Here is a 13,058-nt window from a genome sequence, read left to right as displayed (position 1 = left end):
TTGTTGTGTGCTTCTTAAATTTAGCTATGGACATTCTTGGAGGTCCAGATTAGAGAGAGAATAATTTAAAAAAGCAGTAAAGACTAGCTTTGTCATAAAAATAGCAAACAGGTACATTATTTATCATCATGCTGATCCATCATTTTTATGACTGTGGACTTCTGATTTCTGCATTTTCAGTAGGAAAATGAAGGTAGTGCCAATAACGGAAACGATATCCCTAGAAGGGGAAAGCCTGTTTCTGCAGTTGGTTATAGACTTGGTGATGACCAGAAACATATTTCTTCTGCTCATGGTCCAGCCCATGTCTCTACAACTACAAAGGACTGAGTCAGATTATCCCTTATGCATCAGTGTAACATTGGACAATGAGCAGAACCAAGGTACAGTGATGGGGCTTAGCTGACCAGTATGGTGGCACAAAAGGATCTCTCAAAGCCTGAACAATCACCTCCTGTGATGTCCTTCCACCTCTTCTGCTGGCTCCTGAAAGCTTAGGTTGAGAAAATAGCAAAAGTATATCAGTGTTTGCATGGTGCCTTGCTGTTTTCAGTTCTACAAAGGTTGTTGGCAACCTGCTTACTCCTTTTATCTGAACTGAGAAAGCTGCTGAGCTGAGAAACTAGAGCAGGACTAAGTGACGACAGGATTAGAGGATGCAGTGTGGTTCGAAACCACTTCAGCTGCCATGAATGTTCTTCAGCCGGAGCAGAAAATGATTTTCATACGTTGGGACTGTCCTGTCCTCTCCTGTTTGCCACACAGTGCAGGTACCACAGGTACTATCTTAGCTGGGCAATCACCAGTGTTTTCTGAAGATGAGAGCTGTGTATAAAGTCTCTGCCATATATAAAGTGCTCTCAGTTACTGGACTGAGAAATTAAATGGGCTGGTACAAATGGGTGGTAGAGACCTATATAGAAAGTAGGTGAGAAAGTGCATCCCATATCTCCTAGGAAACTCCATGGGTTTCTACAGTTGAAGTTCATTAACTGTGCTGTAGAGGCAGCTTTTACTGTCTGAATGGCTTTCTGACTGCTAAGGAGAAACAGCCCTGTAAAAAAAAGTCACTGCTTTATTAAATACTAAGATGTTTCTGAAGTTTTAACTGGCCAGGAGGTTCATGGGCTCTACAGTAAAAGTAAAATAGGTCATTACCAAAGAAGGGTTCTCGAGCATTGGAAGGGGTTGCCCAGGGCAGTGGTGGAGTCCCCATCCCTGGAGGGTTTGAAGAGTCATGTAGACAGAGTGCTGAGGGACATGGGCTAGTTGGGGACTTGTCAGTGTGAGGTTAATGGTTGGACTTGATGTTCTTAAAGGTCTTTTTTCCATCTAGGCAATTCTGTGTTTGGTGCAGGAGACCCAGGTGCCCAGGGCCTGAGCAACAGCTGAGCCAGAGTAGGCAGCAGGTGGGGCAGGGTGCTGGTAACAAGAGGTGCTAAAGAGGTAAGTGGAGAGTTTTTCTCCACCATAAAAAGGTACACAGGAAGGAGCTTGAGGAAGAACCTCCAGACCTGAAGTTAGCAGTTGCTGTAGGGAGGCCAGCCAGCACAGATGGGTATGGCAGGTGAGTGCATCTGGAGGGGCAGGGAGTTGTGGAGCTGAGGAGAATGGTTTGGTGGCAGTGGCTGGTGTTCCTGAGATAGGAGAGCCATGCCTGGGCTTTGAAGAGCAGGCAGGCTGTGGTTTGTTGTGGTGAGGTTGCTGCTGTGGATTTGGGGCAGGATGATCATAGGCTCTGCAGCTCTTTTGCATGAAAGGTGAAATGAATCTTGTTCATGTATTTTTAAAAGAAAGACTGGCAACTTTGGATGATCTCTGCTGCTGAGACAATAATTCCTTATATTGAAAAGCCAGAATAAACTTGTTGGCCCAGCCTGTGGGTGTGAGCACTTCCCCACACAGGAGGAGTGTTGGGTTGGGTCTACCCACTAGCAGCCTTGTAGTCAGCAGTCAACCCTCTGAATTTGCTGTCTCTTGCTTCCTCCCTGTGCCTTGGGGAAGGTGATGCTCACCCTGTTGGATGGCAAAGGGTTGCCCCATGTGCTGAGTTGGCTGCTGTGGCTGGGGAGGGTTCAATCGTTAGCAGGGTCAACTCCCCAGAGAATTGGGCTTTGCTCTGAACAGGATTGGAATTTATTTCTGAGAGTTTTGTTGATTGTGTTAATGGTCTTGATGTTGTGAATTTGCTGTCCTTTGGCCCAAGGCTGGGGAAGCAGCTCCTGCTTAGGACCCGAAGTACGTAAGGCACTGTGTGGTTGGCACAACGCAGCAGTGCTCAAGCCAGAGTTCAGTCTGTCTCAGGCTATTTGGAAATGTGGATTTGCCACGGTTAATTAATAGTCCAGCTTTATGAATAGGAAAGTGGAGTGAGGAGACTTACAGAATAGCAACTGTGTGACTTAGTCTGACATTGTTTGCATTGTTATTAAAGTGGAAGTATTTATGCAGAGTGAGGGCTTTGGTTGGGTTTTGTTGGATTTTTTGGGTTGTTTTTTTTTTGTTTTTTTTGTTGTTTTTTTTCTTAGGATTTGTTCCAATTTCTATACACTTTTTTCTAAAATAAATCTGGAAGAGTCACTTATTTTGAAGCCTCTGTGAACCTAGGCTGTTCCAAGATGAGCAGAATTTACTTGTCATGTGTAAGTTTCTCAGAATAATGCTATACTTTGAAATACTTCTTTTACATGTCCAAACAACTTGAGATCAATTCCTAGGCCCCTCAAGGTGAGCTGCGCATAAGCTCTCTGGTTCTTTCTGACCTATGTTTGTTACCCTGGTGGTTAATACACCTGTGATTTGAAGTTAATTTTTATTTTTTTGTCCTCCCAGTTATATCAAATGCACAGTTGGTACTTATATAACTGTGTCATATAATAAAGAAAAAGCAATATTTGGGGCTCCAATCATTATCTCTCGGAGCCAGTTTCTGCTTTAGTGGTTTATCAGCAACAGATTTTATGGTAGAGTTAATCCAGTGGAGGCTCCATTAGGAGAGGTGAACGTCCATCTGTTAGTACATCAGATGTTGAAGTTGCTGATCCCTCTGTAGATGCCCGTTCTGTTGGCAGGCTGAGGAGGTGTGTAATGCAGTACATAGTCCAGGTGCATCTGGTGAACCAGGGAGTGTTGGGTGCCCAACATGGCTGCTGTGCCTGGGGGAATGTTTTCACCAGGTGAAACCAGTGTTTCACCTGGCTGCCTATCTTGGGCAGTGACAGGGTATCCAGGAGACCCTGAAAAGGGAAAATGAGGCTATATAGAGGAAATAAGCTGCAAGTGTTGACTCCTCACCATCCACCACCAAGTCATCTACTCATGCTGCTCTGATGAGTGACTACACGAGAAGTCATGAAAATATACTAGTGTAAGACTTGAGGAGGATCCAAATCCAGTGTGTGCTTGAGAGAAAATCTGTATTGTGAGCAAATGGTGAGGATCAGGAGGTCAATGGGAACTGAGGGTGGGGCATGCCTTCTCTTAAATACTGCACTCTCCTCATGCAAATGGACTAAGGTGTCCTCAATTGCTTGCTCAATATATGGCAAATACTTAAATGAGGGTGGCTGAGTTAGCCAGCATGGAAAAGGGTGACTGTTGGGAGATAAAGCAGCTTGCTTTCCCTTTCCTTCAGCATGCCCACAGACAAGCTCATGCTGTTTCTCTCACCAAAGCCCTAGGGATGCGTCCTGTTATCTGCCTGTGTGGTGGCAACTGTTGGACAAACTCGGTTTCTCACAGAGGTTAAATGAGTACTGTGACTCCAACGCAGCTAGAACAGTAAATACAGAGGAGCTGCTGAGTGTCTGACTACAAATAAACCCTCTACTGTAGAAAAAGCCTTCCTGCTCCTATCAAGTTGAGCTTAATAGGTAAATCTATCGTAAGCAGAGGATAAAACTATTCAATGAGAGGTGGCTGTCACTTGATGTGTAAATACCTCTGAGACCTTGGTATCCATCTAAGCCAAGGAGACCTCTGCCCAAATTGCCCTTCTACCCTTTAAAGCCTTTGTCTCCTGCATGACACAAAACAAGAGGGGAAGCACATCTGGCCCCTGGGCAGCTCTGCTTTGTGAACTGACCCTAGGGGCTTTTGGGTTCCTACCTGGTTTCCCAGCTGCTCCCTTCACTCCAGGAAATCCTGTAGGTCCTCTGGGGCCAGGCTCACTAGTCAGTCCAGGCAGACCAGGTTTTTCCCTTTTTTAAAATGTGGCAGCTTTTTTTTTTTTTTTTTTTTTTTTTTTTAAACTAGGCCAAGAGTAAAGTGGTTGTTCTATATTTTTTTTCCTCCTACAAAAACAAAGTACTGGAAAGCTTTTTATAAGCAACCAAGGATAGAACTGGGGTAGTTTTTATTCTCAGTAGCTAGAATAGCACTGTGTTTTGGATTCAGTATGAGAAATATGTTGATAATATACTGATGTTCTTAGTTGTTGCTGAGAAAATCAAGGAAGACTTTCCAACTTCTCATGTTCTGCTTGTCTGCAGGTACAGAAGAAACTGGGGGAGCATAGTAAAATTAGAAGACCCAAATTGGTATCTGGATATGCCAATGGGATATTCCATATCATATAATGTCATGTTTAGCATATAAACGAGGGTTGGCTGGAAAGCTCACTCTGTGGCACTCTCTCTCTTCTGGGATTGTGGTTTTGGTTTCAGGATTTCTTCTCTTCTCTGGGATCTGTCCTGGTTTTGCTAGGATAGAGTTAACTTTCTTCTTAGTAATTAGAATAGCTGTGTTTTAGTTTCAGTGTAGAACTTGTTATGAGAAGAATGTTGATAAAACTTTCAACCCAAACCATCACAGATTGCTAGCTGGGGAACAGGCTGGGCATCAGTCAGTGGATGGTGAGCAATTGCACTGTGTATCACTTATTTATATATTTCATTATTACTGTTTTTATCATTATTATTTTAATTTTTATTTTATTTCAATTATTAAATTGTTCTTATCTCAACCCATGAGTTCTCTCACTTTTACCCTTCTGATTCTCTTCCCCCGTTTCCCAGGCTGGGGATGGTGAGCAAGCAGCTGTGTGCCGAGTTAATACCACCACAGGGCTTTACAAGAATCAGAAATTACCAAGTACTTGAACTTCAAAGAGCATTTGTTCTACCTTTAATCCAGCATCCCTGTCTCCTTTTCCTACAGTATCACTCTCTAAAAGAAGGAATCCAACTCTATGTTCTTGCACATTCTCTCCACAGAGATTTCCTCATTCATTTTATATTTTCCTCCTCTGATATAGGAAATGAGTCTTTAAGCTCAGCCATGTGTGAGTGTTACCTGTGCTGTATTAGGCTTGAGATCTGTGGATGGAAAGATTTATTCCCTGCCAGCACTGTGTGACTCTATTCCTCTGCTAATCTAAGGACTTGGGGCTAGGATGACCCTTCTTACAGACAGGGCACAGCCTAGCTGCCTTCCTGATCTATCATTTGCCAGCTGGGGACACCGGGATGTTCTCCAAGAACCCTTTTGTCCCAAAAGCTGATCTATTTCCCCACAGAAATGCTGTGTCCTACTGGGCACATCAGGTCTGTGGGGAATACGAGAGCACCCGGGACTCTTCCAGGGCTTAGCATTATGTACCACCAAAGTCTCAAGAGAAATCAGCTGTGGGGATGCTCCTGAAAATCCCATCCTCAGTCAGCTGGGAACACACAGCCCTGGGCACATGCACCATAAACACAGAGAGGCTTTGCAATAGCTCATCTATGGCCACATTTTACAAGGCTTTACTTCAAAAGACAAATAACCAGCCATACCTCTGGACTATTGTCTCCAGTCTCACCTTAGCCTCCCAAACTGAAATTACTCTTGGGGAGGTTGAAGTCATGTGGTTTTTATCATTCAGCATTAACTGTAGGACTTTGGCTTTTAGCCTTTTATTCCTGTGAGGCTTGGCTTACCAGGTGGGCAAGGATCTCCCACTCACCTGTGATGCCCTAAATGGAAAAGAGAAATTGGCCATTGAGAGAATTCAGATGGATTTTCATAAATCCAATTACAGTAACTTTAATTGACCACTCTTCCTTTTTCACTCTATAACAGTGGCAGAAGAAGCTGTGGGAAGTGTTGCTGTGCTTTCAAAGCCTCAGACAGCACAAGACAAAAAAAGGCAAGTTAAAACCAGGTCAGCTCAGAGATAACAGGTTTATTGTGTAATGAGTTACTGTACATCTATGGCACTGTGGAATGGGGGTCATGTGTGTTCCTTGTCTTCCAAAAATAAAAAAAGTGACTTAAATAATCCCTCTTTCATGACTAATAAAGGATTTGAATTATCTTGCCTTTTCTGTGGTCTGAAAGTATTTGCGTATGACTTCAGTGTGGCTCAGAAGACTTGTTAGACTCTGCTAACCTGGTTGTATGTCAGAATCCCAAATTAATCAGAACTGAGACTTATTCTAGAGGATAGAAAATGGGAGGCTGTATCTAGACTTTGCTAATGTGCACAGAGGCTGTTACACATCTGCTTGATTTTATGTAACATTAATAATATGTTACCTTACTTAGGTTATTTTTATGTGTGCTTAGTGACAGATTTGTAAGATTTATTTTTCTAATGGAAGATTTGGCTTATCTATCTTCTAGAAGTCATTATGGGGCAGATTTTCTCTTACTGATTTGCCTGCTTTACAGTTCTCCAGTTTCAATATTTGAAATATCTGTATTTTCAAGTAAGTCAAATTCAGACTTAGATCTTGAACTCTCCCAAAGTTTTGGTAAGCAGGTCTCCAGAAACATTCAAGAAGACTTTTTAATTTTCTTTTTCCCTCTGGAAACAAAACCAGCTTCTACTAACAAGGCTTTCCTCTCCTGCTGGCAACCTTGGAGACATCTTCAGGTGGCCTTTTCTCATCGTGCCCTGTTGAGCTGCTGCTGCACAGTGCTGTGCACATCTGCCCCAGGGATCAGTAGGACTCTGCTTTTAGGAGGGAGGTAATACTTGTGTTATTCCCAGCTGCACCCCAGGTATCCACATCATTCACAAGAAGATTGAAGTTGTGCATTTGCCTGAGATGGTGCAGTTAGACCTTAGCACCGTGGCATCTTCCTGACATTCACCAGCTTCCATCCAGGCTGCTGTCCTTCCTGCTCGGGCTTTGCAGCAGCCTGGAAATGGCATTTGAAGCAGTTAAAAAAAGTAAATTTAAAAAGATTGCTGCTTCCTACTGTGCCAACACATGGACAGGCATGTACTGCCACAAACATTCCTGCAACACATTGGGTCCTAAAACTGGTACCTGAGCTCCACCAGTGAAGAAGTGGATTGTGCTGTGTAGCACAGTGAAGCCTGGTCTTCCTGTATCCTTGACCTCACTCATCCTTAGCTCCTTCCAAGGCAGTTGAAAACATCTGGGATCCTTCCCTTCTGGAAAAGGGCACTTGATGGTAATAGGCTTTGATCCAAGCTCACTGTGGAGTTAAGGTGAATCTTAGCTGGACTCATCACGGATTATTAAACTTTTATTTATTTTTTAGTTCTGGAGGAAGGATTACATCTCTATTTCTAGCTCATTTTTATAGCAACCCTCATTGTCAAGAAAGGAGAAGCTTAGAGGGCAGCAGCAGTAGCCAAAGATGATATTGGATTACATGGCAAGCCTCTCAGTGTAATCATAGGAAAAATTAGGTTGTGGGAATTGTCTGGAGTTCTTTAGCCACTTTTAGATTTTGGCAAAGGTTTTAGCTGTGAAGTCCATCATGTACTGTTGGAAGGTAAAACAAGCCCTGAAAGATGCTATTTTCTGCTATTGTTTTGTTTCATGTCGTTCTGTCCCCTACTCACTGTGAGTGCTAAAACCGATTTCATGTGCTAGCCACGTGGTATTGTTCTTTGGCCCCAGGGATCCTATCTTGTCCCCTAGCTCTGCAGTCCCCAAGGGCCCCTGAGGAAACAGTGAAATCTTTGTCAGGATACGCTTAATGGCTGAAAACTGGCTTCACTAACATTTTGAAATGAACCCAAACTCGTGTGCTTTCCTGGGTTGCCACCCTCTCCTGAGATCCCATGTATCCTTCATCACACTGAAAATAACAAAGCATCCCAAACAAAGCTCCTTGTCTTGCTCAATATTTCTAAGTATTGCAGAGGATCTTTTCAGTTTCGTTTGTTTATCTAAGTGAATTTAATGCTCTCTGGTAATCTGCTTTGATACTGCCAGACAATTATTTCCAACATAGAACAGGAACTGCTTTAAAGATGTAAAGTTACTGGTTTTGGCTGGGATAGAGCTAACTTTCTTCTTAGTAACTAGAATAGCACTGTGTTTTGGATTTAGTATGGGATTTGGCATGAGAAGGATGTTGATAATATACTGATCTTTTTAGATGTTGCTGAGAAATTAAGGACTTTCCATCTTTTGCACAAGAAGCTGGTAGGGGAGCATAGCCAGAGCAATGGACCCAAATTGGCCAGTGGGATATTCCATGTCATACAACATCGTGCTCAGTATATAGGTGAGGGTTGGCTGGGAAGCGCTCTGTCTCCTAGGACTGCAGTTTTGAGATAGCTCTCTTCCAAGGTTGCTAGGCAGGGACAGGCTGAGCATTGATCAGCAGGTGGTGAGCAGCTGCACTGTGCATCACTTGTTGCTATATTCTATTATTATTATTACTTTTATTTAAATTATTAAATTGTTCTTATGTCAACCCACTAGTCTCCTTGTCTTTACCCTTCTGATTCTCTTCCCCATCCCTGGGGGATGGGAGAGGGTGAGGAAGCAGCTGTGTGGTGTTTGTGTGCTAGCCGGGTTAAAACCATAACATTTACACATCATGTTCCACTTACATGCTTTTAGTTAGCCATCTTCAGGCACAAGAGAATAACTTTGATTTTAGGCCAACTGAACAACATATGGAACTGTTTGTTCCTTTCTCTTCTCCAGCTTAATCCCCAAGAGAAAATCCTGTTAGCCTTTCTGCAAACCAGGGAAATGGCATTTTCTGCCCAGTATTGTGCAGTGAAGTCCCTCCAGAGGTAAGAACAAGGCAATGTTTCACAGCAAGGATGCTGGCAAGTTCCAAAAAGGTAAAAATAAGGGAAAAAAAAGTTTTAATTATGAATTCTTAAAAATCACTTTAAAAAAATCACATTTGCTTTTGCAGAAACTTCTTGCGCCACTGATATCAATGACATAAGATCAAACTCAAAATAGACCCTGGTTTATTTCATATGCTTATCTTCTCCAGTCTCTCCCATAACTCCTGTATAACCTTAGGTAAAGCAAAATTAAAGGAATGATGCTGTAATTGAGTTGCCTGAAACTTTGTGTGGTACACGGTGTACAACATCAAAAAGAATGTGATCCTTTGAATAATAAACATCAGAAAATCACCTTTTATAAGCTTTAATCAGTCTTCAATCTCAGAATGGCTGTTGTGCAAAGGCCACAGTCAGGACTAACCACCCTATATAGTAATAATTTCATTAATTTTTACATTAATTTTATTCAGTAATGAATAAAATCTCCTCAAGGCTACAGTGTGTCTATCTACCATGTAGCTGTATATTTGAATCCTGTCCTTTGGCTGTTGAAGCAAGATTGCCCAAGTGCTTTGTGCCCACCTTAAGTAACTTGTGCAGAACAGCAACCTTAAAGATTAGACATCTCTTGGTAGTCCTATTCTTTCAGCTTAGACTGTTGAAAGTCACCGAATCCTTCCTTAAGCCTGATTTTTGCAGTCTTTTAGATCTTTGAGTGCTCAGTCCTGCTGGAGTCCTGCTGGCTTATTCTGGGGAAAGGTATTTCCATGAGTGAGCAAGAGTAGTGACCTGGGCCCTGTAAAGGTGGTTTTGTTAGAGTGGTGGGGCTAGGATGTTTAGGGCTTGTCTGGGTCTCTTGGGAGCAGCAGCACTGGGATAAGCTCTGCTTCATTGCTAATGATCCTACTGGCTTCATTAATGACTATGTGAGTGAGCACACACCAAAGCAAATAGTAGTTCTGTATTTAGTAGGGCTATAGCACCGAAATCTGCTGTGACCGTTAATTCTGCAAGGTTTCTGTGAACTTATTTGACCATGAACACATAAAGGGTTTGCACACTAAGGATGTCCATTGTCAGCATGGATGGAGGCACAACTCATGGTTTGTCCTGTTGCAGACTTACTATCTTTCTAGGTAGACAACTGCGTCTGTCAGCACCAGGAAAAGCCTGGAATGAAGCCTAGAGAGCTGTTATTCAAGCACAAATGTTTATTCCTCACTAAATTGTACTTGTACTCCTTTAGCCTCCATAGCCAGCCCTCTGAGTTTATGAGAAATTTTGTGCCATGGTAAGTTCTTAAAATGAACTTAAAATGATTTAATATGATAAAGGAAAAGTTCAGTTGAAATTGGGCTCTCATCTTGCCTTATTTCACTCTGGGTTCATCTGAAGCCATGCATTAGCCAGGGCTCTCAGACACTTGACGTCTCTAAGCAAAGCGATGTTTTTCAGCCAATGTATTCTGCATGCTCCCTGAGATGGTTTAAGGATGTAGTTTCACATGCAAATGATGCTGTTCTGTGTGTGGGCTGTGATTGAAAGGGAAATTCAGCATTCCTCCTGCTTTTGCTGACTTTTATTAGATAGCCTGAGCAGAGAAGAGATGCAGCTGAAAAAGGGAAAAAAAGAGGGGACAAAAAAGCATAGAAAAGGTATAGCTGCTCAGGAATGATGTGGGTTTAGGATTGGCTTCTGCTGGTCCTTAAGACATCCATAAAGGGAATATCTAGAGGTTGCAGTGGGACTCAGTGGCCATTTTAGCTACTTTGTGGGCAGTGATGTCTCAGTGCGTTAAATTGGTGGAGCTGGTGAACATGAAGAATGTTATTTGCATAGAGGAGAAGACACACTGATGTTTGAACTGAAACTTATCTTAAGGATAATGCTGCCAAAAGGCATCATGATTAAATGTCTACTTGGAGTGAAATGTTACTATTGAGAATCCTCTTTTTTTTTTTAAACTGTGTTTATTATGAACATGGCAATAAGATCAAATCTTGTAAGTGCAGACTGTAATTAGGCTAATACTTCATAGCTTCTATTTAGCATATGAGTAACCATCTTCTTCACTCCTACCAATATCACCCTGGAATGCAAACCCAGCTATAACTTTTGGGTTTAGAACTAGCAAACTGCTTACAATGACTCTTGCCTAGTTGCTTACAGCAAACAATGAAACAACGTAAAGTATTCTTTGTGTATCCTGTTGTCTCTTGGTTTAGATCTACCCTGTTGTGATAGTGAAACCCAGCTCTGTTCCAGCTAAAAACCAGGGCACCTATGGACCTGGCAAATTAGGATCTCTCTGTGATGGCAAATTCAGACAGTTAAAAATAGACACATAGAATCATTTGTGTCTTTGTTTTTCAGCATCACAATACAAATGGTTAGATGTTACTCCTTGCTGGATATTAATTCATCAAAACTAACTTTGGAAAAGGTCAGTGAAGCCCTGCGCTGCCTGGCTTCATCAAAACAACTAACAAAAGTTTGTCTTTGACTAGGAAATATTGCGATCTAAATATAGGACAGGAATTTGCAAGTACACAAGACGCGTAAACAAGGCTGATATGGTTATGTACTAATTAAAGAAGTCAAGCTTGTTACTGAACGTGAGATATGAGGCAGTGTAAAAAAAAATTGGCTTCCTCACCTTGAGAACCAGCTTTACCTCTTTCTTCAGAAAACCCAAGAGTTTAACCTTACATATACAAGTAAGAAGTGTCGTTGTTTCAAACCTATGCACTGTGTGGTAAAACTTCTCTGTGTTTGGAACCACACAAAACCAAAGCTATTGAAGTCCTGTTAACCAATTTGCCTAATCCCTGGTACCTGGAATCTGATAAGGTAAAAGGATAACAGTTAATGAGGGGAACAAAAGAACACAGTGACTGGTGTATGTTTTGAAACTACATGGATTGTAATTATGTGTGTTGTTTAAGGTTTTTGATTATTTACTATAATTCTGAGTAGCCAGAGAATCTTTCAGAGCCTACTGGGTCTGAGTCAACCTGTCACATATAAAGCAAATACTAATTGGTAACTCTGGAGCAGGAAGATCACAAATAAGATAAAATATTTTTTAAGCTGAAGTTCTGGTACCATGAGTAGTCCTCAAAGATGGAGGATGGATGAAAGTGCTTCTGTAAAAGGTAGTTATACAGCACTTGGTGCCCAGTGGTGATACACTCTGCAATATCTCATACATACTATTTGCCTTATGATTTTATGTATATACATGTATTAGACGAATCTAAAAGTAAGTTGTTGGGGAAGGAAAGAAACAGGAAAAGAAAGCATCTATCTAAAACCATAATAACCCTGTAGTGTTTTGTTGAGAGGCTGTGTAAGAATTGTACAGTTGATTTTTACAGCTGATTTTATAGTATACGGTTGGACTCAATGATCTCAAAGGTCTTTTCCAACCAGGTGGTTCTATGATTCTATACCTCATGTTAGTTGTGAATGTTCTTGGTGCTCAACCAAGTTACCAGACTCTCATTGTCAGTACTACCAGCCAGAAAATAAAGATTATAATCTGATAAAGAAAGGATTTGCTACATAAACATAGGAGGAATTTTGGGTGAAAAGCTGTCCAGATAAAAATCAATGCAGGTATTAGAGTGACTTGAGGGGGTGTCAGGGGGAGAAGTGGGCGGCAGTGTCAAAAATGTAACTCACACTGCAGTTACTGATTTCTTGTAATTTCTGTTTCTTATAGCAATTCTTGGCATTTCATATTATTAACAGAACCTATCTCTTTTTACTAGCTGCAGTTCAAATGCAAGACACTGGCTTTTGTTGTGGGAGTAAAGTTAGAGGATGAAAAAACCTATTTCATTTCTAAGCATCTGATGGATAAGTATTATTTGCTATTTTTAGGTGTAACTACATGTTTGTTCTCCCTACGGCCACAGAATGGTTGAGGTGGGAAGGGACCTCTGGAGGTCATCTGGGCCAATGCTCCTGCTCAAGCAGGGCCGCCTAGAGGTGGTTGCCCAGGACCATGTCTGGATGGGGTTTTAAGTATCTCCAAGGATGGCGACTACACAACCAC

Source organism: Antrostomus carolinensis, unplaced genomic scaffold (assembly GCF_000700745.2).
Source record: "Antrostomus carolinensis isolate BGI_N321 unplaced genomic scaffold, ASM70074v2 scaffold3908, whole genome shotgun sequence".
In the NCBI taxonomy this organism is placed as follows: domain Eukaryota; kingdom Metazoa; phylum Chordata; class Aves; order Caprimulgiformes; family Caprimulgidae; genus Antrostomus; species Antrostomus carolinensis.
Note: the sequence above shows the minus strand (reverse complement) of the source record.